General features: G+C 26.4%; 1 long non-coding RNA gene across 1 annotated transcript; it reads right to left on the reverse strand.

Annotated features, from left to right (window-relative positions):
• Positions 1-16,231: 16,231 nt before the first annotated feature.
• Positions 16,232-24,373, reverse strand: LOC135922191 (uncharacterized). The gene is made up of 5 exons (XR_010570774.1): positions 24,294-24,373; positions 16,511-16,534; positions 16,426-16,458; positions 16,343-16,372; positions 16,232-16,296 (listed from the first exon to the last, which is right to left on the reverse strand). It is a non-coding gene; the product is annotated as an uncharacterized LOC135922191 (long non-coding RNA).
• Positions 24,374-26,884: the final 2,511 nt, after the last annotated feature.

The following is a 26,884-nucleotide window of genomic DNA, read 5'->3' on the forward strand; positions in this document are numbered from 1 at the left end:
TATATTATATTGGTTAAGTGATGGAATAACCGTAATTAGTATATACTAACGAATCGTAGAAAAGAAGTGGGAAGCCGTAATAGTTTTTCCTTAATTGTATCTTCAACTTTAAAATAAAAACTATAAATATTACAATATAATAGTGGGCTAATTGATATTAAAATTGAAATATAATTAATATTTCCCAATAATGGGTTATAACTTCAAATATTATATTACAAAAGGCCTTATTAAACTAAATAAATGCAATTCATCAATTAATCATAATAATATCCTAATGGGATATCTAGATATAAAAATGCGGTATCTGTATCTATAATCTAGATAGATTTTTGATTAAAATATCTGTATCTAGATATTATTTTAGACGATGTATCTGTATCTAGATCCATTTAAAAAGTATCTTTTAACAACTCTGTATATTACACATTAAAACTTACCAATTAATAATACGATTATACTAACAATTGTTATTAAAATAAATCATTATGATTATAATTTATTACCTGCCGGCTGCACTAAACCCGACATGGATACCCGGTCAGCCGTATTTCAATTTTTTCAATATATCCGGCCCCGGCCTGACAGAGCTAAAAAAAAATTTAGAACCAGGGCAAGAAACTTTTTGTCGTGGATGCCTCTACAGAGTTGGCAAATCGATCATTGAGCGGTCAATTAATTATCTAAGGAGTATTTGACATAGTCAAATACGGTCAAATTCTCTAAAATATTATTGGCGAATAAATATATTGATTTAATCAACTAATTGTTAATAGAGTCAATTAACCTTAAAGGCAATTGAGTGTATGTAAATTAATTGATTTGTTAAAAAAATATATAAACTGACGAACACGGGGTCCCTTAGATTTCTTGAAACCCAGGGGGAACGTTACTGCCTCGTTGGGAGAAAAAGCTGGGACAAAATTTTCAGTGGGCCAGAAGGTTTGGGTCAGGTTCTTTGACAGCAAGGAAAGAAAATGGGAAAGAATCATAAAGTTTCTAATGCAGAAAAAATTATGTTTAGCTGGCTTTTTATAAGTTTAAACTATACTATAATATTTTTTTTAACATTTATAATTTTTGAACCGATTATTAAGAAGAAATTTATTAAGCTCCAAAGGGGAGGCAAGGGTCGATGGAAAAATTTAATAATAATTTTTAAAATTTTTTTTTCTTATTATTAAATTTGAAAAAAAAAGTGGTTAGTTACGTTTTAAAAAATATAGCATTGTTTAAATGAACTTTGGGGGTGGGGGGGGGGGTTTATAATGAATCTTATATAGGAATATTACAAAATATTAGCATTAGAGAACCGGAAATTGAATTTTGAGAGTCTGGCCTGAAATATCATTCCAATTCCTCCATCCCATTTTTCAAGTTTATCCCTGATTTTTCAAGATTTTTAATCTTTTTTTTTTAAAACTCCACCTTTGTATATATTTTTAAAATATTTTATGCTGGCCCGGAGGAACTATCAAATTAATTTTGATCTTATTTATATATGATGCTTCCATCTGGTTATAACTGACATATTCAAGCCAAATCTTGATTCGCAATGATTCAATTTCCGCTCACTACTAAAAAAAATTAAAAAATTTGACCCAACCCACCCGCTAAGACCCGCTCCCGAAAATTAATTTTCAAAAATTTTTATTGCTATAACATTTATACTTTTTTGAATTTATTCTTGTTAGATAGTTATAATTTCTCTAATTTTTATAAATAATTACGTCAAAATTTTTAATTAGAAAAAGATGGATAAGCGATCATATAAAATAACATATTCATTAGAATTCTGCTCATGCCAGAGCTGACAAAATTTTGTTAGCTTAATTTTCTCTAAAAAAAAAGATAATAAATTTTCCTGCTTTCCTACAAAATATTGTCAATTGTTATTTGTTTTTTATGATTCATCCTCACAACTTTCCAAAATATTGTCAATTGTTATTTGTTTTTTATGATTCATCCTCACAACTTTCATCGGTAGATGTTGATGCTTCATATCAGAATCATCTAGAAATTCTCTAAATGTTTCATTTAGAATATACGGTTACTTTTTATTAGGATTTGATTAAAAAATGTTATAAATTATAGTTGGCATTGATTTTGTAGGGATTCATGCTCTAAGAGACAAGAATTTTATAATGATTAATAATCTATTAATATAATTTTTTGTTAGAACAAGAAAATAAAAATGTGTATCTTTTAAATTGGTCTATTAAAAAATTTTTTTTGTTTTTAATTAAATAAATATTCTACATATTAAATTAAGATATTATATCAAAATATATACAACTAAATAAACGTATTATCATAACATACACAACATGCATCAGTTAAAAAAAAAATTTACATTACATGGTGAAATTAGTGAGATAATTATATGTATTATATTGGGTAAGTGATGAAAAATAACAATAATTTTAGTATACCAACAAATCATTGAAAATAGGTGGGGAGGGGTTCAATATAGCTAATCATAATAGTTTTTCGTAATTATATCTTTTTTACTTAAATAAAAACTATCAATTACTATGGGGATAATTGATATAATAATTTTAATATAATAATAATTCCCTATAGTAGGTTAACGTTAAATTTTATATTACCAAAAGTTCTTACTAACTAAATAAACTTGATAAATGTAATTAATCATATAATATTGTAAAATGGATTAACATTATATATTACATTAAAATTTACCAATTAATAATATACGATTATACTGACAATCGTTATACAAAATCATTATGATAATAATTAATTAATTTAAATTGCTTTCAAAAATTTTTTTTTTAATGCACAAATTTTTTGAATGTAAATTAATGTGTAATTTTCAATGTTTTCAATACGCAGCTCTCTCTCTCTTAACAGCCATACAAATTTGAGCGTTGGAATAACGGCAATTGTTTTCCTAACGTGTCTATCTATCATCAATTTTCCCTTTTAATAAGCTGTTCTTTGTCTTTGTTAACATATCATGCGTCCTCTTCAGTTACCATACCACGCAGGCGCAGGAATGATACGTGGCTCCCTTCCCCGCCAGTTTGCAATGAGCTGGTTCCCCTATCCGCCACCATGTAAGGAATTTATTCTGATAGTGATTTTCAAAATCGTGCAAGCTAAGAATTTAATAAATTTATTTTGGAATAAATAAAAAAAAAACAATGATAATAATCTGTTAATATAATTTTTTGCTTTGCTTTTATAACAAGAAAATAAAAATATATCTTTTAAAATGAATGGTCTATTAACTTTTTTTTCGTTTTTAATTAAATGAACGAGTAGGGCTAGTTGGATTGGTAGGGGAGGGGATCTGAAACAGAACAATAAATTGTTTCTTTGAGTCAGTTGTCTATGGGAATATGCATGCATTAGGAATAATTAAAAAAAATATGTGCATAAAACTCTACAATCATTGTACTAAGTATATTATGTCCATTATGTGGTAAATCATTCAAAAAAAAATTTGTATTAAGGTCAGACCCTTCAATATATATATTCCAAACAGTCGATAGGCAATGGATAAGCTTAAAAATAGTATACCAAGAACAGATATAAGGAAAAGACAAATTGATATATAAAATGAATAGATATTATTTTATTTTTTTATAAATTGTTAATCTAAATGTAAAGGAAATATTATTGTTATTCATACATGTATAAAAAAATTTTATTGAGTTATTAATAAAATTTTAAATTATTTGTCTCGCTATATTTTAAAATATCAATAAACCAAACAATACAATAATAATGTTATTTATTTATGACAATTTTATTGAAATATTTTAGAATTTGTAAGGTAAATATGAGAAAAAAAATTTTAACTATAAGTTATTAAGATTGTTTAATCATCCTAATAAATATAATTTAAGTGCAAATGATTAGTATAGAGATAAATGAAAATAAAATCGAATTTATTAATTACCAAATTTCCATTGCTAAACTAGAGTTCAGAAATTTATTATTTTCCATTTCAATTGAAATTTTATAAGAGAGGGGAAAATAGGTTGTTTTATAAAATTCGGTATATCATTGTGGTAGGTATTAATTTATATATATTTTAAAAAAATATCATAAATAAAGAAATAATTGAAAATAAAGAAAAAATTTATCAATAAATTACATTCTGTGCAGATTTGAATTAAACTATAATTATTCAAGTAAAATTAGAACTTATGGGTCAAAACATTAAATTTTAACTACGGTGTTGGGCTTATTTAAAGTAAATTACATATGTAAGATATCAATTAGAAAGAGACATCTAATGATGACCTCTGAGGGTTCAGTGCATTATCATTTTTACAAATTTTTTTTTTAGATAATAGACCTTGTCTTAACCACTTTTGGTGATCGTATAAATTACGGATTTATCTGTCATTGCCATACAAAGAAAGTGGCAGGTTAATCAACAAAAATAAAAATTCCAGATGTTACAAAACCCGACAATTTCCATCAATCATACAAAATATTAGTCATCAAATCATTATGTCTATATCTTTTATGCTTACCAATAATTTTTTAAATATGTTTTTCTTATATTTAACATTTTAGATTACACCCATCCTTTACAGAACATCTGATGATATTTCCCACGATTGCCTGAAAGTTGAACCTAATTATTGACTCCTATGCTGGTTCAGTGGTGCATTATTTTATAATTATATATTATTTTGTTTTGACTTTAGAAAATATAACCCTGTCTTGATCAATCTTGGTAATTGTACACATGTCGTTGCCAAAACAATGAAAGAGATGGCTGGTTACTCGACAAAATAAACGTTTCTAAAGATCAAGAAATCCAACAAATTCTACCAACCATACAAAGTTTAGTCAATTCTCTTTTTATTTCCCTCTTTCTTCTCTTTTCCGTTTACTTTTCCCTTCCAATTTACATTTCCCTTTATCTTTTCTGTATCCTTCATCTTCCATTTTCTTTTCTTTTCCTATCCCATCTCTTTTTTTCCCCTTTCCTGTGCCGTTTTCTTTCCCTATTCCGTTTTCTTTTTTTTACCCATTCCTTTTTTTCGCTTTAGATTCTTCTTTTCCTTGCCTTTTTTTTACCCTTTCCGTTCTCTTTCTCTTTTCCTTCCTTTTTTTGATTCCTTTTATTGCCTTCCCCCTTTTTCTATCCTTTCCTTTCCATTCTTTTTTCTCTTTACTTTCCTTTCGCCTTAAAAATTGTAAAACTCGCTTATATCTTTCTAAAAAAATTTTTTAAATGCGATATCGAAAATAATATTGATAGATGCTTAGGAAGTAAAATACTCATATTCAAAAAATGAATACTTATTTCACTCATTTTCTGGCGATTTTTTTTTTCTAAAGAAAAAACTCTGATTTTAAATTCAAGAATTTATTTCCTTAAGCATCCATTATTATTAATTTTCAAAAATTAATTAAAAAATATTTTTAAGAGCCAGATTCTCAATTTTTTATTTTGTTTTTTTAGCCTTATTTTATCGATTTTGTAACGGAAACTTCTTTTTCTACCCTTCTTTTCTTACACTTTTTCTTTCCCTTTCTTTTTTCCCTATTCCATTTCCTCTAACCTTCTCTTTGCTTTCTCATATCCTTTCGTTTTATTTGAATTGGTGGTAAGGAGGGGGGGGGGGGGGTGTGGTGGCGGAACCCCCAAAATTTTTAAATATCCCTCTCCATCCTGGACAAATCCTGGCCATGTCACTGGCTATATTTGTATCTTATTTTCAATATGACAGAATAAATCCAGATTTCGATACTTTTTAATTAATTTCCATTAACACCTATACGTAATAAGTGAGTATCGGGCCTATCCTTACAACCCAGCTCGGCCCGAAATTTTATAAAAAAATATTAGACCCGACAACCGATTTTCTTTAAAATAGGCCTGTCCCTAAACCTGTTCAGACTGGATACGAGCTAGATAGTGAATTGCAAATCTCTATTATATATTTAGGCTAAGTCATCCTAATAATTCTTTATTTTTTTAGAATTCTAACTGATTATTCTAGATAGAAAGTGATTCTTAGAACTAAAAGTTATATGAATAGATACACCCTTTAAGCATAGATAAAAGTTGTTATCACCTTAATGTCTCTAACAATTAAAAGTAAGAAATTGAATGTAACTATTTTTCTGACTAGAATACTCTATTCAGAATTCAAGAATAAATATAAAGCCCAAACTTATAACGCAACTTGATGACTGATAAATAAAAATTACAAATTTTTTAAATTTTCACAAATAACTGAAGATTTTAAAATTTTTTTTTAATAAATTATTTATTTTTATTTTATAGAAGATATTAATTCTTTTTTAAACCATTCTAGAAACTATACCAACTAGTGTTGTAAAACTGCTATTATGTCTAAGCCTCGAGATATCGTTAATATATGTCTAGACCTTTGCTGCTTCTATGAGCAAAATTTTTTGCATAATATTTTTATGGGTGGAATAATAAGTTAGCCGTTTTTAAAAATCGGCTCAAAACGAGCCATTTAACAACAATACCAACAAGTATATGAGTAGAATAAATAGAATATTAGATGAATTCTTTAGATTCTTAATTTCGAATCAAATAATTAATTTTGAATAATTACAAATAATTCTAAATATAGGAATAATTTTGAATAATTTGATCGAATATGAAATAAAAAAATATAACGATTATGGTGTAGTGAATTTGAAAAAAAAACATGAAAAGTTTGTTTTTTTCCTTAAAAAACAATTTTGTTTGTTTTTTTCCTTAAAAAAAACTATTTTTGCTTGTTTTTTTCCTTAAAAAAAACTATTTTTGCTTGTTTTTTTCCTTAAAAAAAACTATTTTTGCTTGTTTTTTTCCTTAAAAAAAAACTATTTTTATTGCTCAAAAATTTAATCCATTTAGATTGGGTTAAAAAAATTGTCAGAGAATGAAATTGGTTAAAATATAAAAAAGAATTATAAATAATAATATAGATGGCGTTAATAATTTAGTAACTTTGACATTAATAAACATCAAGCTAAATTTTTTTTTTTGAACCCTCTCATTGTAAATCAATATAATTATATCTATTTAAAATATTAAGCATATTATAAATATTTAACTTCGTCAACAAAAATAAGTAAAATATATAAATTTATCTTACGGAAAACCTATATTCACTAATTAATTTTTGGGGCATATATAATCGTTCAAATTTATCTTTAGCTTTACCGAAATTCCTCGGGGAATTAATATTCCATATCGTAATTGATTCCGAATTTTTTCCCACCTTTACTTCCCAATTGGCAAATTTTCGCGCCAAAAAAAAATATATAATAAAAAAAATGTTAGATAGCAAATTATTATTTTCCTTAAGATTTAAAAAAAAATTTGACAATTTCTATAAACGATTTAAAAATAAATAATATAAATTATTATAACATTAAGTGGACATAGTTATTACATAAAATCATAATGTGAATTCCAACACGAAAAAACTAGTTTTTTTTTTGTAATTCTCGTACCGGAAATAGGGCTGGAAAAAAACTCTTTCATAAATGGTTTGTATCTTGTGAATTAGGTCTATTTCTTCTTGGGCCGTATGGTTTTACCTTTATCAACTCCATTCCAATCCCAAAAATGGGCCCTTTTAACTCTTTCAATAAGGCATATTTTAGTTTCGTCCACAACTTTCTAAATATTTTTAACTTTTGAGTAAGTTGTTTAAGGCTTGAATTAAAAAAATCAGAGGTTATAACAACATTATAAAGTAAGATAATCAGGATCGGTTTATGGGACAAATCTTGCATTTGCGTTCTCCCGCTACATTAATATAAATTTCATAATTCTTCAAAGTTTAAAAAAAAATCTTTATCTTCTGTAGGAATAAATATAATTAAAACTGAAACACTCTCTAAACTTTGAGAACTTCGAAGCTCAGAATAAATATGTCCGTAGAGTCTCATATTAAAAAAAAATTAACTTATATAATCTCTCAGAATTAATACTGAAGCACACTTCCTAAACGTTGAGAGCTTCAAAGCTCAGAATAAATATGTCCGGAATTATTTCTTGATGCTCGAGAATGTCCCGCAAACCGGAAATTTAAAAGAAAAATATATGAAAGTATAAAATATTAATTTTTATTTTGATTTTAAGAAAATATTGATTATTGGCAAGTATCGCAGTATTATATTAGAAATATCTTAGCATATTAATAAAAAAAAATTAATCTATATTTTATAGTTTTTAATCTTCATTAAACAAAATTCATTCATAAGTGGGCTGATTTTAATAAAATGAGATGAAACAGAAGGAAGGAAGGAAGGAAGGAAGGAAGGAAGGAAGGAAGGAAGGAAGGAAGGAAGGAAGGAAGGAAGGAAGGAAGGAAGGAAGGAAGGAAGGAAGGAAGGAAGGAATGAAAGGGTGAATTCTTATCAAATCTCTCCATGTGTTCTGAGATTATCTAATCTGTCTTTATGGCTTCAGTTAGAACAATCAGTTTACTTAAAGCTGAAAATTCAATACTTTTTTTTCTTCTCTTTTTCTTCCTTTTCCTTTTCGATTCCTTTTATTGCCTTCCCCCTTTTTCTATTTTTCCTTTCCTCTCCATTCTCCTTTCTCTTTACTTTCCTTTCGCCTTAAAAAAATTGTAAAACTCGCTTATATCTTTATAAAAAATTTTAAATGCGATATCGAAAATAATATTGATAGATGCTTAGGAAGTAAAATATTCATATTCAAAAAAATGAATACTTATTTCACTCATTTTTTTTCTAAAAAAAATAAACTCTGATTTTAAATACAAGAATTTACTTCCTTAAGCATCCATTATTATTAATTTTCAACAATTAATTAAAAAATATTTTGAAACCCTTTTTCTACCCTTCTTTTCTTACACTTTTTCTTTCCCTTTCTTTTTTCCCTATTCCATTTCCTCTACCTTCTCTTTGCTTTCTCATTTCCTTTCGTTTTATTTGAGTTGGTGGTAAGGAGGGGGGGGGGGGGGTTGTGGTGGCGGAACCCCCAAAATTTTTAAATATCCCTCTCCATCCTGGACAAATCCTGGCCATGTCACTGGCTATATTTGTATCTTATTTTTAATATGACAGAATGAATCCCGATTTCGTTACTTTTTAATTAATTTTCATTAACACCTTAAATATAAGTGAGTATCGGCCCTATCCTTACAACCCAGCACGGCCCGAAATTTTTTTAAAAAAAATATTAGACCCGGGTACCGATTTTCTTTAAAATAGGCCTGTCCCTAAACCTATTCGGACTAGATACGAGCCAGATAGTGAATTGCAAATCTCTATTATATATTTAGGCTAAGTCTTTAGGCTAAGTCTTTAGACTGAGTCCTAATAATCTTTTTTTAGAATTCTAACTGATTATTCTAGATAGAAAGTGATTCTTAGGACTAAAAGTTATATGAATAGATACATCCTTTAAGCATAGATAAAAATTGCTATCACCTTAATGTCTCTAACAATTAAAACTAAAAAATTGAATGTAATTATTCTTCTGACTAGAATACTCTATTCAGAATTAAAGAATAAAAATAAAGCCCAAACTTATAATGCAACTGTGGCTGAATAAATACAAATTTTTTAAATTTTCACAAATAACTGAAGATTTTAAATTTTTTTTAATAAATTATTTATTTATATTTTATAGAAGATATTAATTCTTTTTAAAACCATTCTAGAAACTATACCAAGTTACAAGGATATGAATAGAATAAATAGAATATTAGATAATTTCTTTCGATTCTTAATTTCGAATCAAATAATTAATTTTGAATAATACAAATAATTCTAAATATATAAAAATAATTTGATCGAATAAGAAATAAAAAAATATAACGATTATGGTGTAGTGAATTTGAAAAAAAAACATGAAAAAAAATTTTTGTTTTTTTCCTTTAAAAAAACTATTTATATTGCTCAAAAATTTAATCCATTTGGATTGGGGTATAAAAAATTGTCGGAGAATGAAATTGGTTAAAATATAAAAAAGAATTATAAATAATAAAATAGATGGCGTTAATAATTTAGTTACTTTGACATTCATCAACATCAAGCTAACTTTAATTTTTTGAACAATCTCATTGTAAATCAATAATTATCTCTATTTTAAAATATTAAACATATTATAAATATTTAACTTCGTAACCAAAATAAGTAAAATATATAAATTTATCTTACGGAGAACCTATATTCACTAATTAATTTTTTGGGCATATATAATCGTTCAAATTTATCTTTAACTTTACCGAAATTCCTCGGGGAATTAATATTCCATATCGTAATTGATTCCGAATTTTTTCCCACCTTTACTTCCCAATTGGCAAACTTTCGCGCCAAAAAAATATATATAATAATTTAAAAAAATGTTAGATAGTAAATTATTATTTTCCTTAAGATTTTAAAAAAATTTGACAATTTTTATAAACGATTTAAAAGTAAATAATTTTAATTATTATAACATTAAGTGAACATAGTTATTACATAAAATCATAATGTGAATTCCATCACGAAAAAAACTAGTTTTTTTTTGTAATTCTCGTACCGGAAATAGGGCTGAAAAAAACTCTTTCAAAAATGGTTTGTATCTTGTGAATTAGGTCTGTTTCTTCTTGAGCCGTATGGTTTTACCTTTATCGACTCCATTCCAATCCCAAAAATGGGCCATTTTAACTCTTTCAATAAGGCATATTTTAATTTTGTCAGCAACTTTCTAAATATTTTTAACTTTTGAGTAAGTTTGTTTAAGGCTGAAATCAAAAAATTCAGAGGTTATCACAACATTATAAGGTAAGATAATCAGGATCGGTTAATTTTTCTTTTTACAAGATCGGACAAATCTTGCATTTGCGTTCTCCCGCTACAATATTAATTTCATAATTCTTCAGAGTTTAAAAAAATATCTTTATCTTCTGTAGGAATAAATATAATTAAAACTGAAACACTCTCTAAACTTTGAGAACTTCAAAGCTCAGAATAAATATGTCCGGAATTATTTCTTGTTGCTCGGGAATGCCACGCAAACCGGAAATTCAATAGAAAAATATATGAAAGTATAAAACATTAATTTTGATTTTAAGGAAAATAATGATTATTGGCAAGTATCGCAGTATTATATTATAAATATCTTAACATATTAATAAAAAAAATTATCTATATTTTCTAGTTTTTAATCTTCATGAAACAAAATTCATTCATTTTCACTTTTACGAAAGTAGGCTGATTTTTAATAAAACGAGATGAAACATATATTATTAAGATTATTTTCCTTCAAGGAAGGAAGGAAGGAAGGAAGGAAGGAAGGAAGGAAGGAAGGAAGGAAGGAAGGAAGGAAGGAAGGAAGGAAGGAAGGAAGGAAGGAAGGAAGGAAGGAAGGAAGGAAGGAAGGAAGGAAGGAAGGAAGGAAGGAAGGAAGGAAGGAAGGAAGGAAGGAAGGAAGGAAGGAAGGAAGGAAGGAAGGAAGGAAGGAAGGGAAGGAAGGATGGAAGGAAGGGAAGGAATGGAAGGGTGAATTCTTAGATCTCTCCATGTGTTCTGAATTATCTAATCTGTCTTTATGGCTTCAGTTAGAACAATCAGTTTACTTAAAGATGAAAATTCAATAAATTCGTGTTAAGAAATAATCGTTTAAGAATATTCCTGGTAATTTTCTAAATCTATTTTATAATTTATGTTTATATTTACGAAGGAGGACGTATTAAAATAGTTCAGGAAGGTAGGGAAATTAATTTTGATATTTAAGGAAAGCAAAAGGAACTCTGGAAAATCATTTCAATACTATTATACATTCTATCTTAAAAAATATTAATTTATATAAAATTGTATCAAAGAATAATAGCAATTACAAAAAAAAAATATATTATCAAAAATGATTAAATATGATTAATAAACAGATGTATTCTTCCACTACAAAACCCTCATTTAGCAAGATTAAATTATTTGATCATAAATTCCCGGAAAATTTAGTTCTCACATCTAACTATTTTAAAAAATAACATTATGCAAGGGGAGTAACTCATAAAAAGATCTCAATCTTTTTGTTATAATTAATTAGCTTAGGGAATTTAAGGTGGTAGAGAGATTGTTTCTCTTGTACGCATTGAAAATGAGACAAGTACAAGTATACATCCTTAAGCTCGATTTCAACAATGCATTCAACTGTTTTAACCATTCCTATAATTACCAAAATTTTCCCCTCTCTAAAATTACAAATTAGTGATCTGCATGGGGCCTAATTTTTCCAGCCCGGCTCGGCCCGAACCCGAACTATTTAAAAGGTTTCGCCAGCCCGTCAAAATAGAAGACCTATATTATATGGCGTTGTCTAGTTTATATAAATAAAATCAAATATTTTTATTATACTTAAAAAAAATCGAAATAAAATTGATAAATTTAGATATATTTAATAATATTTCCGTGGCCCGACCCGACCCCGAATTTTCTTTAAAAATATTAGGTTCTGTCCGAAGCACTTGGCGTCGAGTACGGGCCGGGAATGGATTAATACAACTTAAGATTAAATATTTGATATAAAGATGATGGAATTATTGCAGAAGTTTGTTCTAAGTTTGTATAAATGTACTTGCTTCCATTGTAGCCTTCTAATAAAGATTCAGTTTTTTTGGAAATGTAATGATTACCAATCGGACAAACATTTGAAGGGAAGTAAAATTAGATGAAAAATTTGCTCCAGGCCTTAAAATGGGCAAACATACCGTTAACAATTGAACACTGTAAGAATAAACCTGTGGGATAAGAAATGACCTGATGGATGTATCTCTCTTCGCTATCTGGCCTCTCGCCATGGACTACTCGTGAATAGACATATTTGCAGCATGAAATAATAACAACATTTTCCCATTCCTGAACTAATAAATTAATTAAATACTTTCTTTCTAATCTTGATTTGATCCAGTTAACATAGCAACTATTTGGGTAACTTTTAAAAATTCTTCATAAGGACGAATGCTATTTCTCTACATAGTTGAATCTCGATTAGATAATTTAATATACAAGTTGAGTATCTTGTAGAGATTTTATTAATGTGTAATTGTGATATAAATATTGATAAGGTAATCTAAAAAAGGAAGGATTGTGAAATAAAAAGTTTCATTCATATTTACAAAGTTGAGGTAATATTGTTTTTATCAATTCAAAGATGATTTTTCAAATCTCTCAATCCATGTTAGGTATGTTTACACCAACAATTCTCGAAATTCCATTCATCTGTTCTGTTTGTATAAAATAAATATATAAAATCAACAAATAAAAACAAATACGTACCGATGTGAGACATAACGTAGCGATGACATGACGTAGCGATGACATGACATAACGATGACAAGCAAGACGTCACGATAACGTAGTGAGGACATCGGAAAATTATAATATAAATTATATAACTTTTAAAATAGAAGAAATGTGTATATTTGGGGAGTCGTTATGCATGCATCAATGAACAGGAATAATATATTTTAAATCATATGTATTTAAGGTCGAATTTAAGGTCAGACAATATATTTTTTAAGGAATTATACGTGATTTCTGAAAGGAATGACTGCAAGAAAAATAAAAAAAATTCATCTGAATTCCTAAAGCTCATAAAATAACGCCTAAAATTAATATAAGGAAATAATTCATTTTTTAACGCAGGACTACAAGAAAATTTATTTTAATTTAATCGATAAGTTTAGGAAAGATGTTCTCTATTTTCTTTATGTTCGCAAGATTCCTAGCAAAACTATTTAAAAAAATTTTTTGACTCCGAATTGCATATATAACCTTGTTTAGAAAATCGATTGAAAATATTAAAAACTTTAATCTTTTAGTACAGTTTCCAAACTCTGGATATTTTAAAAATTTTATTTCTAACTACTAAATTTTACAAAATAAATTTTTATTTTGTTTAAAGGATACCATTTATGACAATCAATTGATAATCCGTAAATGTAACTTTTGATTAATATATATACAAATTATTGTGATCTTTTGTTAAAAAATAAAATTATATTTGATTCTTATTGAACCGTTTATATTTTAAACACCACATAGGACTTTAACGCATTCAGTGCTGTCTCTTAGGCTTACCTTTTGACATTGCCAGAAAGGCGGCGTAAGAAAACGCAAAAATTGACATGTAAAATACTGGAAGTTGTTTAAAATAGAAGGAGTTTTTTTAGTAATACTTTAAATTAATTTCTATAAAACATTATTAAAAATTAAACATTAGTCGTAAAAACTTAATATAGTAATACCAAATAATATGAACTAATTTAAAGAATAAGATTTTAAATTTGTATATTGTATATAATAAAAATAGCCATAAAAACCAAATAAATATAAATAAGAATTATTTTTATAAATTATTTTTTTTAAAAAAAAATTATTTAAAAATTTTGAGATGAAGGATAGTGTTGTTTAAACGGCTAGTTTTAAGCCGATTTCTTTAAAACGGCTAACTAAGTTTTTTTATCCAGAAAAATATTACCCAAGCCTGAAAATTTTCCTCATAAAAGGAGCAAAGGTCTAACATATAGTATCGAAATTTCGAGACAGTCGATTCTGGCGAAAATATTGAAACTAGCCGTTTAACAACATTAATATAGGAGATTTATTTCGCGATCTAGAAATTTTTATCAAGTGAATATAATATCTAAGAAATCTCCATTTTTATCAATTTTTCAAAAACTCAATTTTGAAGTATAAATTTATACATTTCTATAGAATCTCTTAACATTATTTTGTAAATTGTATAAGAAATTTTTCTTTCTGCTTTTTATTCATTCTCTCCTAACAAAAAAAATTTTTTGATTTACAAAAATAAATTTATAAAATATATATTTCTTCTACTTATTTTCCATTACTGTCTGGATTCCTAGCCCCGACAGGTACCATCACCCCTCTTTGATTAAATGGGCTCTGACAGTAGGGTTCCTGTCAATTAGTGGATTCAGCTTTATCCCCGAGAGGTATCATCATCCCTCTTTGATTAAATGGGCCCTGACAGTAGGGTAAATTACTGCCAAACAGTTAATGCAAATCCACTTCACTGGATAGGCCCTCTCATGGAGTGTTGAAAGTCACTAGTGTGTTTCCCCAGTGAAGGACAAGACAAGACAAGACAAGAATATGTAAGACGAGAAATATAAAGTCCTCACATATTTTTTATGATCAGTAATCGTTGATGCTATTAAGCACGTTTCGCTTTATTTATTTTTTAATTATATTATTAATTCAGATATGTCCATAGCTAATAATATCCAGTTGAATGTAACTTATAACTCTTGATAGGCTAGTCTAGGCCCTTGGGGATCAATAACTATTACCAACACATAATATATAATAACTAATTGATATATCATTTGATTATAATAATAGTTTTCACTCTTAGTTTAATAATAGATTGGATTTCATTCGAGATGGGAGAAGGGGAGGTGGAAAAATAAAAATGTTTTAATGGGTATTTAATAAAAAAAAAGGTAATTGAATTAACTTTTTGATCGCGGTAAATATAATCCCGGAGATGGCGGATGTGGATTTATAAGAATTAATAGCTCATTTGTATTTCTTAATGACTTAAAATTAGGGTTACTAAGGTAAATCTACACACAGGCCACAAAATTCGGATATTTTTCTTAAAGTTATCTTATTTAATATTTTTTTAAAAAAATGATGAGGCTGAAGGTAATAGTATTTGACTAATAACTGAGTTTGCCCCATTTATTTAAACAAACACAATTATATTTAGAGCGATTTTTAAAAAAATGTATAAATCTGACAAAAAATATATATTATGACATCTATTATAATATGAAGGAAGTAAAGAGAAATATATATTTCTTTTTCACGTTTTTTCAAAAAAAAAAATGCAAGTTGCACGTATAAAAATCTCAACTGATCATTTATAGGAATCGTAAATTTTGGAATAACCTAAAAATATTCTTTTTTGATAATAATATTTAAAAAAAAATAATGATATGTGTGCTAATGAATGCCAAACAAACCCAAAGTTTAAATGTAAAATTTTATAATATCAATAAATTATCATCAATTTTCACAATTGTTTTTTCTTTTTTCTTTTTCCTTTATAACCATTATCCATTTACTATTGAAAATGAATCACGCGATTTCCATCTGACGACAGTGAAGAATATATTCTAGAACCTTTTATTAATAATACTTTATTACATATATAAAAAGTAAACCTACCATAGTTTTTATCAATTTTATTAAAAAATAGTAAAAATTTAAATTCATCCTTAAAACAACCAATCAGATTTTAGCGATTAACAATCTAAAATCTCCAAGAATCTCGTTTTATCTCTATTATATTAATATAAAAATGAAATCATTTATTGCAGTTATGTACCATTGAATTGTAGGAGATATGGTTCTTCATCTAAGTTTACCATGTTATAACAAAATAAACGAAAAAGAATGATAATTTAAAACCTCTATAAGATGTAATCGTGACCTCCTCTATGACTAAAATATCAATATCATAGAAATTAATTAATTAGGAATATTTTATGAAAACCTGGTATTCTCCATGTTCTGCTTCCTGAGAAGAAAAAAAAATATTAGATTTGTTGCGACATTTAATATGGCATCATATAATAATTCTAACTTTGCACCTTGTGAGGAAATCGCAATACCTACTATGTTTAATCTTTTTTACCCTGACATCTAAGATAACCTTGTTTTCTCATATTATTATTGAGTGCAGGAAAGAAAAGTTGGAATTTTAAAAAACATTGCTTGTTGTTTTATGAGAAATGGAGTGATAATAAGTATAGTTAAAAAGAGGGGCATTATAATGATGTATCTGGCAAAAATTAATCTAAGTCATAGAATCAAAATGATGGTAAAATTGTATATATAAAGAAAGGTAGGGGTAAATGTTGACAAGAACGATTATTGGCGTTTAAAAATAAAGGGAGGTTTATTAGACTAAAGACTGTAACAAAATGGTGAAAAAAAAATTAATATCAAACTTATTTATTCGATATGTATTTATATTGATATTTTTAACATTAAATATTACCTATAGATATTATTAAGGTACCATTTACATCCACTATATATCGATTTATAACACAATTAAATATTCTTTATTATAATCTATAAGACAATAGAAACCCAAAAGATAGAATATATGGGTATGGAACAAAATATGATTTAACTAGTTTTTAAACGGAATAGAAAATTGTTTTAATGTTATTTTTTTTTACTTAGTCTTTTTTCTACTAAAAATTTCAAATAATAATTATTTTTGTATATATATATAATCAAATATTATTAATTATAATGATATTTTTATATAATAAGTATTTGAATTAGCATTAAAATTATAACCATGTATTTATTTATAAAAGGGCAAATCATATATGTAAAAGGTACTAAAAAAATGAGTAAAATAATACAACGAATAATTTAAAAAAGCATCTAAATAAATAAATTTAAAAAAGGAAAGAATGATAACATGGAATGGGATAAAGTGGCAAAACTCCAGAAAGATTCTTTCTCGAGGGAAAAAATCTTTTATTGTGATTTCCGAATCGAAACATAGAATAGTTTGAGGATTAGGTAATCCTATTAATCACACTTTTTAAGATGTTTGGTCATTTAGAAGCTATTAAATCTAAAATCCCTATTGATTAGAGAGTAGAGAAAGGTATTTTTTTTAAAGGCTTGGACAATATTATTTATTGCCTGATTGAGACGGAAGTCGAACTCATAATATTGGGTAAGCTGTCTTTGCTATGTCTAACCTCGCTGGTCAAAATTTGTGCTCATTATTAGATATGCTATGAGAATGAAAACTTGATTTTGTTCTCTGCTGGGAAAAGGAACAAATATTAGAACTCTAGAGATTGCTTTTATAGTTCATTATCTCTAAAAAACGATGATAAGGTAAACATCGAATAACAGGAATAATGAATAAATATCTAAGTTTTTTGTCATTTGAAAATGTTGTAATTGTGTATTTTTACATTAATATAACTTTATAAAATATTCAATGTCAATCAAATAATTTTATAATGTAGACAAGTAAATTATATATAATCTACTTATGACAATATTATCTGATATGCCTGTGAGACAATAAGAGAATGTCAATCACTATGGTTTAGAGAGATGAAAGTGATGACCGAAAAACCAACTCCTTTGTTTGTATAAAAGTTATAAATATATGTATTATTAAAAATATATTTTGTTCTATTATAGTTGAATTGGTAAATAAAATATATAGTCAAATATTTTAGAAAGGTCTTAATATTAATTGAAGATGCAGTTTATTTATTTAAAATTTTATTTTATTTAACTAAATACCTATATTTTTATCATTAAAAATATATAAAAAATTTAAAAAATTGCAATCAACCTTTATATCGTCCTCCTTAGCGCCAAGGATATTTTTTAAAAAAAAATTGTTTAGGATAAATTAGCATCTATAGAGTTTTAAAAATTATTTCATACTTATATCCACACTGAACCAACTAATAGATACTATTTTATATTATTGAAGATTAAATGCATATATATATATATATATCGTGATATGATAAGGAAATAGAAATTTGAGCATATGGTACTAGGCAATGACATATAATAAATACCAAGACTCACGATGCATTCATAATAATGCATTTGAAAGCGTCGTTGAATGCAAGTCAACTTATATAGTAAAACTTTAATATTTAAATTGATAACTTGCTTTCCTTATTATCTCGATGATCAGGCAATTCTTAAATAAAGTTTGGGTAAGACATAGAAACGAATTGGCCTCTTGTTTAAAATTTTTGATAATGATATGGGTAATCATAATGGCGTCCCCAACTGTTTTTCATTGATGTAGTTACACTTTTTATGAATTAGGTCAATGACATATATAATACCTAAACTGAAGATTCATTCATTAAAAGTGTACATCTATACAAATCAGCTGGAGACGGCATGGTTACACTAATCATTATTAAAATTTTAAACGACCTATATCTGATGCAGACTTTAGTAAAGAATTACCGGATCATCGGGATAATAAGGAAGCAAGTTATCAATTTAATAGTAGTTTTTAACATGAGAATAATTACTATATGTGTTACCAAAATGGCGGGTCCAGCTGATTTGCTTTTAACGACGCTTAAAAATGCATTTTAATGATTGAATCGTCAGTCTAGGTATTATATATGTCATTGGTCTAGGTATAATTATATGTCAATGGTACTGTGGCAATCTATCTTAGCAAATTATATTTTACCAAGAGTAAAAATGAACTTTGTACGTAGTAATTAATAAATAAATAAATATATATATATATATATATATTATATATATATTATATATATATATTATATATATATTATATATATATATATTATATATACACAATTTTTTACCACTTGGTCTCACTTTTTGTACTTAACATAATTTTTTAAAACAAAAATTGCAATATTTTTTTTTGTTTATAATTTTAAATTATTATGTGTTATAACTATACCTAAGTTGACTTTGAGACTTTGAGATATTAATCCTTTTGCATTAAAATATAATGTTATCATTCAGTTTTGAAACAATTAATGTTATCAGCCTCGATTTAGTTTTAAATAAATCAGTTAAACAAATATTAACCACGAATTAATAACTCTTATTAAATCCAGATTTTTCTAACAATATTAATATTATACTATACATATTTGTAATTATATATATAATTATTAACTCACTTAAACTGACCCATAATTTTGAATCTTGAGTTTTATCGTATATTTTTTATAATAAATTTAGTAAAATGTTAAAGTAAAAGAAATTTTTATCATAAAAAATTGGGGAGATGAGTGTGTATAGTGTTGTTAAATGGCTAAATCAATATTTTAGCCAGCAAAACATTGACTGAATACCTCGAGATTTCGCTAATTAGTGTTGTTAAATGGCTCGTTTTGAGCCGATTTTTAAAAACGGCTAACTCTATATTTTAGCCAGAAAAATATTGCCTAAGCCTTGAGATTTCGATAATATATGTATAGACCTTTGTTCCTTCTATGAGCAAGATCTTCAGGCTTGCGTAATATTTTTCTGGATGAAGTATTGAGTTAGCCGTTTTAAAAAATCGGCTCAAAACGAGCCGTTTAACCACACTATCGCTAATAGATGTCCAATTTTTTTTAGCCATGTATGAAATTTTTTAGGCCTGCGTATAACATTTTTTCTGGATAAAATATTGAGTTTAGATATTTTTTTTTTAAAAAAAATACTACTCAAATCGTGTTAGGGTCTAACCAATGACATATATAATACCTAGACTGACGATTCATTCATTAAAAGTGTACATCAATGCAAATCAGCTGTAGACGCCATCTTGGTTACACTAATCATTATTAAAATTTTAAACGAGAGCCTAATTTATTCCTATATCTGATGCAAACTTTATAAAAGAATTACCGGATCATTGAGATACTAAGGAAACAAGTTATCAATTTAATAGTAGTTTTTAACATGAGAATAATTACTATATGTGTTACCAAAATGGCGGGCACAGCTGATTTGCTTTTAACGACGCTTAAAAATGCATCTTAATGAATGAATCGTCAGTCTAGGTATTATATATGTCATTGGGTCTAACAAATATAATAAAATAAATACCTATACTTTCGATGAAATAATTTGGGTCCTTTATGTATTCTAGAAAAAAAAGAAGAAGAAAAAAAAATATAGAAATTATTGATGCAATTGCTCCATTTTGAGTCTATTTTTTGAAAAACGGCTAATGCAATATTTTATCCAGAAAAATATCAAGCAACCCTGAAGATTGTAGATGGCACAAAGGTTTGACATCTATTAGCGAAATCTCCCGAGGCTGAAACAATATTTATCTGGGCTAAAATATCGAGTTTGCCGTTTTTAAAAATCGGCTCTAATAATAGAGATTTTTCATTCACTAATTAAAATTATACTATTTTTTAAAAATTATTTGTTTCTTATGTCTATTTAATCCTAACAGACTTAACGAATTTTTTAAAGTCATATACATTTTCCTAACCCCTTTTTTTTCATTAAAGTGTATTATATTATAATCGAAAGATTTTTCATAAAAGTTAGTTTTATTAAGAGTAGATTATCTCGGATAAAACATACGAGATTGTAGAAAACTGTTTTTTTTTATCACTTTGCGCTAAATAACAAATTTTTGTTATTTTATCATATCATAATTTTAAAAATAAAAAATGATAAAACACTAAAATATTAAAACAACTATATAAAAATATGTAAAAAATATATAAAATTACTAAATAATATATATATATTATTAGTATCGAAGGCTCTAAAAAAAGAGCTTAATTTAATAATGAAAATGCACCTAAAAACAAGTATAATTGTGTTTAAAAATTTCCAATTGAAGTTTTTGTTTAAGCTATAAGGATTCGCGATTTTCGTTTGTTATGCTAATAATTTTTCGTGATAACGTTTTTTTAAAAATATATATATGTAGACTGTGAAAAATTGCCGTTAGTTGAAATGACTATTGGCTGGAATATAAAGTTGTTTAATTTTGAATATTTATTAATATTATAAAGTTTCAATTGTTCCTTTTTTTTATTACTATACAAAGGCAAGGACTGAAAAAATAGTTATCTAGTTTATTTTTTTTAAAGTTTTTTTATTTTTTTGTGATTATGCAAAAAATAAATTAAAATGAACTGTGTTATAAATCTTAAGTTTCATTAATTAACATTGAAGAGAAGAGAAGAGAAGAGAAGAGAAGAGAAGAGAAGAGAAGAGAAGAGAAGAGAAGAGACCGCATTCTACCTCCCCTCCCCTGATGTCTCGTTAGGATCACGATATAAACGTTTATATATATATTTTTTTTAAAAATATAAGAAACTATTATCTTGTAAATCGAAGTTTATTACCGTATATCGTATGTGGCACAAATTCTATTAGTCGATTATTATATTGTAAATTTATAAATAAATCAATTTTAAAAAATTAGAAGAAACCTGGTTGCATATACTTAAAATTACCATCTATCAAGTAATATTTATATAAAATAAAATTATATATATATATATATATTTTCCTCAAATCAGGTATTCAATCAAATGACATATTACCAATCAATCGATTAAAAAAATTACTTAAAAAATTCACGATCAAAATTTTCTGATAGATATTTGTATTTTTTACCGCATAAATATTGGAATACATTTTTTTTTGTCAATATCATCATATTAATAAAAAAATAAAATAAATACTTTAAAACCTAGTGGTTTTTAACTTTAAATTAAGATTTTTAGCCAAAATAATACTAAGTAAGACTAGAGATTTTGTTAATCTCTATACCCCTCTACCAGATATGAGCAAAATATGCAGAGCTGCGTAGTATCTTTTGGCTATAGTATTGAGCTGGCCGTTTGTAAAAAATGGAAACAGTATTTAACAACACTATTTCAAACATGTGTTTTGGCCCATTTACCAACTATAAATTTTTGATTTAGCGCCTTTTATAAAATTTAATACTATTATCTTAATAAAATACACGATGATTGGAAAGGCAATAAACAGACCGGCTGATTACGCCATTTTAGGGTTAATGATGCTTGGTACCTTAAGGTACCATCTATCAAATTTGAATTTTATTTATTTTCATTTGGATAGGCACTACCAAATATATTTATAATATATATTTAAAAAATCGTAATTTTTGGAAAGCCTCTATGGCCTAAGAGCTTCGCTTACTCATCCCATGGTCACGGGTTCGAATCCCGATAATAATTATCTTTTTTTCTTATTCTAACTTGGTGGTTCCATCCTTGGGGGTATGATATATAGGAGGCCGGACTCGACCACATGATTCCATATTAATATATTAAATAATAAGACTTATTACATTTTAATAAATTTTGGTCGGTATTTAGCAAATTATGTTGGTATTTAGAATATTTCCATACATTCACTTGGTAGTAAGCATCATTAACCCCATTTTAGCTGTTAATATATTAATTATATTTTTTTTTGTAGTATAACTTTCTTTTACGCAAGTAATATTGACTAAAGAAATAAATATTTTTAAATGAATAAATAATATAAAAAATATAAACAATAAACATTGTCTATTTTAAATTTTAAAAGATGTTTACTATGACCAGGTGAGCAAAATATCGTTTTACCTAGAGGATATTTTTATGATTATAAAATAAATCGATTAAACTAATTAAAAAAAATTTTAATTAGCAGTTTTTGTTACTCACAAGATTTGTAAACATTCCCAGGCCGAAAAAAAATTTATTTTGGGCTCATAATTTTATATTAATTCAATATAGGGGAGACCGGGGTTGGTTTTATCCCAAGGCCAGGTAATTTTTTTCTCAAAAATAATTTTTTAAGACTAATAAACTTTGACATTTTTGGAATTTATAAACCATAATTATTATTTAATGAGACGCGCGCTTTCAATTGGTTCTTAGAAAATATGATTGGCAGAAAATTATGCTTAAGAAAAAAAAATTTGATTGGCAAGTTTGAATTGTAATAGGAAGCTTTACCCACATTAGAAAAAATTGCTAGAAACTCATTTTTGATTTCCTATAAAACAAGTCTAAAACCCAATCATTAAAAAATGATTGGAGAATAAATCGTCCAATCGTAAACCTCCACCTATTCTAACAAACTTATTTCTTCTTAAACCCGTAAAATATTAGTGTTGCTATATAAACCAAAATTTAGGGACATTCAAGCCAAAATATTATTAAAGCATCTCGAGATTGTATATAGTTGGAAGAAAAATTTATTCCATCTTGTTACCAAATTTCGTGGCTTTAAGTAAAATTGATTTTAGGGTTAAAATAATGATTTAGCCGTTTTTATTTTAAAAATGTACCATAAATCGAGGGTTATCGATAAAACATAACTTTAAACTCATTTTTTGTAACAAAATGATATATGATGACTTACTGTAAAACCCGTCTAATTAAAAAAAAATATTCAAATGCACATTTTTTTGGCATAGTTGGGTTCATACTCTAAGAACTCGTTAGCAAAAATCTAATAGAAATGTCTCATTTTATCATTATCGCTACCTTTGTTTTATTTTATAATCAGATACAAAATATACAGCCAAAGTCAAGACTTCGAAAACATTAAGAGAATGGCAACAAGATATTAAATTTTAGTGATTCTTTATGGGGAATGATAATATAATAATAATAATAGGTAGTAAATACTTGACGATTCAACAACTGGTATAATAATAAATTTAAGAAGGATATTTTTTAATAAAATGTTATAAGAAATATATAAGTTATATTTAAAAAAATTATTACCTTTAATTCTATGGAAAAATATAATCATGGATGATAGAACAGCTAAAATATATTTATTCATATTTTGCATAGATAAATTTTTTATGAACGTAATTTTCTCAAATATACAAATTTAATTAACAAAAAAATGATAAATAATAAATTATCATATTTGGACTAAATTTGAGTAAAGTAGTTAAAAACGAGGTTAAAATCTAACAGCCTTCGAAGAAGTTGTTTCATAAAATTTTTTTTAATTTATAAAAAAATTAATTATAATTTTGAAAAGCTGGTAGAAGCGTTTATTCTTGTTTAAAAATACATTTTATTTACAACCAATTTTCTATTAATTTTCTTTTTAAAATTATTTGAATTTGGTATTGATGAAGATTCATTAAAAATATATTGTATTGTATTTTATATGTATTAGCTGTTTTTGATTACTTAATTGCTTCTTAATTGAGGCTAAACAGTTTTTAAACCCCGTTTTTGATATGTTTTTTAAGTATTTTGGCGTATTTATTTTCAAGTTTCTGATTTTTAAAGAAATTTTCCCGAAAAAACGGTTTACAAATACTTTGACCCAAATAACATCACTAGAAGGGGTCAGGGGCATGGTCTAGAGTCCCCCAAAAATTTGAAGAGTCAATTGAAACCTTTATGTATTTTAGAAAATTAGTATTATTAAACCACCTAACTTTAGTCAACTATAAAGCAGCACCAAAAATATTCGTATCAATCTTCAAGTTGAGACTCAAATTAGAGGCTTAATTCAATTTTTTAGGCTAAAATATTGACTAAGCTACAATAAAGATCGTCAATGTTAGGTAATTTAACAACACTATAGAAAAAAAACTTAATAAAATGAGGTCCTAATAAGTTGAGACTTGGGAGATTGAAATGGCTAATGACGTCAACTCCTTCGATATTTTCGATTAAAAGGAAAAAATCATTTACAGTGTTGTTAAAATCCAGAGTTGTTAAAAGATACTTTTTAAATGGATCTAGATACAGATACATCGTCTAAAATAATATCTAGATACCAATATTTTAATCAAAAATCTATCTAGAGACAGATACATATACAGATACCACATTTTTATATCTATAGATCCTTTAACAACTCTGTTAAAATCCATCCATATAATGGTATTTTGTTTGCGAAAAATAAATTAAAATATAGACAATGAATTATCGAGATTTCTTTTTATTCCTCACCTTGTGTTATTTTTTTTTTTTTTTCTTTTCACAAGCAAAATATTTTTATATGGATGGGTAATTTTATTCTTGAACATGATTCATTAAATCATCACAACATTATATATATATATATACATGTTAAAAATATAATATATATATCAAGCATATTTATATCAGATAACTTAAATTAATACAATAAAAAGGGAAGATAAACACACATGAAACTAAAAAAGAAAAGAATTTATACATTTATGAAGTAGATAATATGTTTAAAATGGAAGTATGAAATTGGGATAAGGGTAAAAAGTGCTGCATTTTAGTTGAGCACAGATTAACATTATGCTTTTACTTTTTTTGCTAATTTTGGATTGTAAAAATTTCTCTCCACTTATAAGAGCATATGAGGATATTTTGTATACTATGTTAAGAAATATATTTCTTAGCATATTTATTAAAAAAAAAATTCCTTCCTTTTCACTTTTATGAACCTAGCTCATTTTTAATAAAATGAGATGAAAACAATATTATTAAGATTTTTTTCTCTTAAGAAAGGCACAAAGAAAGAAAGAATAAAAGAAGGAAGGGTGAAAGGAAGGAAATATCTAATTCATCAAAAAGTGGTGAATTCTTACAGATCTCTTCTTGAAGTATGTTCTGAATTATTTAATCTGTCTTCATGGCTTCAGATAGAACAATCGGTTTACTTAAAGTTGGAAATACAATAAAATGATTCGCGTTCTGAAATAATCGTTAAAGAATATGGCTGACATGTTCTAAATCTCTTATTTATATTTACAAAAGAGAACTTCTGAAAGTGGTTTTTCTGGTATCAAGGGAAATCATTTCAATACTATATTAAATTATACTGGTTTATCTTTTTCAGCTATCTTAAATAATATTGAATATTTATAAAAAAAATGACTGGCTCTAGCAGACCTTCACATTCATTATGGGTAATAAAAAATTATGCAATTTTGGTTTCGATTCAATCTTATTTATAAGTACTGTTTTCACTTAGTGATTGTCATTATGATCGGTTATATGCAAGTCTTATGATAAAATATATTTTCAACATTAGATAGTCTCCTCTCAGTCTATGGAATTTATCTTTACATATTACAAAGTGACTGAGAAGTCACGGGTCTGCAGACGATGACCAATCAAGGAAGCGTATGGTATTAATTATTAAAAATATTGAAAAAAAGATTCGCTATTCACTAATATTGTATTATTTTTTTTGTTCACTATCATATTTTGTAAAGTGGGCAGATTTTTTAAATTTATAGTCCATTTGCGTAAGAACTTTTATAAAGGAGGTATTTGTTGTTTTTTTTTGCTGCATTAATTCATTTATATTATCAGGGGCGTCACTAGCTTTTACAATCAGGGGGATCTACTAAAAAAATTTTGGG

Source organism: Gordionus sp. m RMFG-2023, chromosome 1 (genome assembly GCF_954871325.1).
Source record: "Gordionus sp. m RMFG-2023 chromosome 1, tfGorSpeb1-WG-v2, whole genome shotgun sequence".
Classification (NCBI taxonomy): domain Eukaryota; kingdom Metazoa; phylum Nematomorpha; class Gordioida; order Chordodea; family Parachordodidae; genus Gordionus; species Gordionus sp. m RMFG-2023.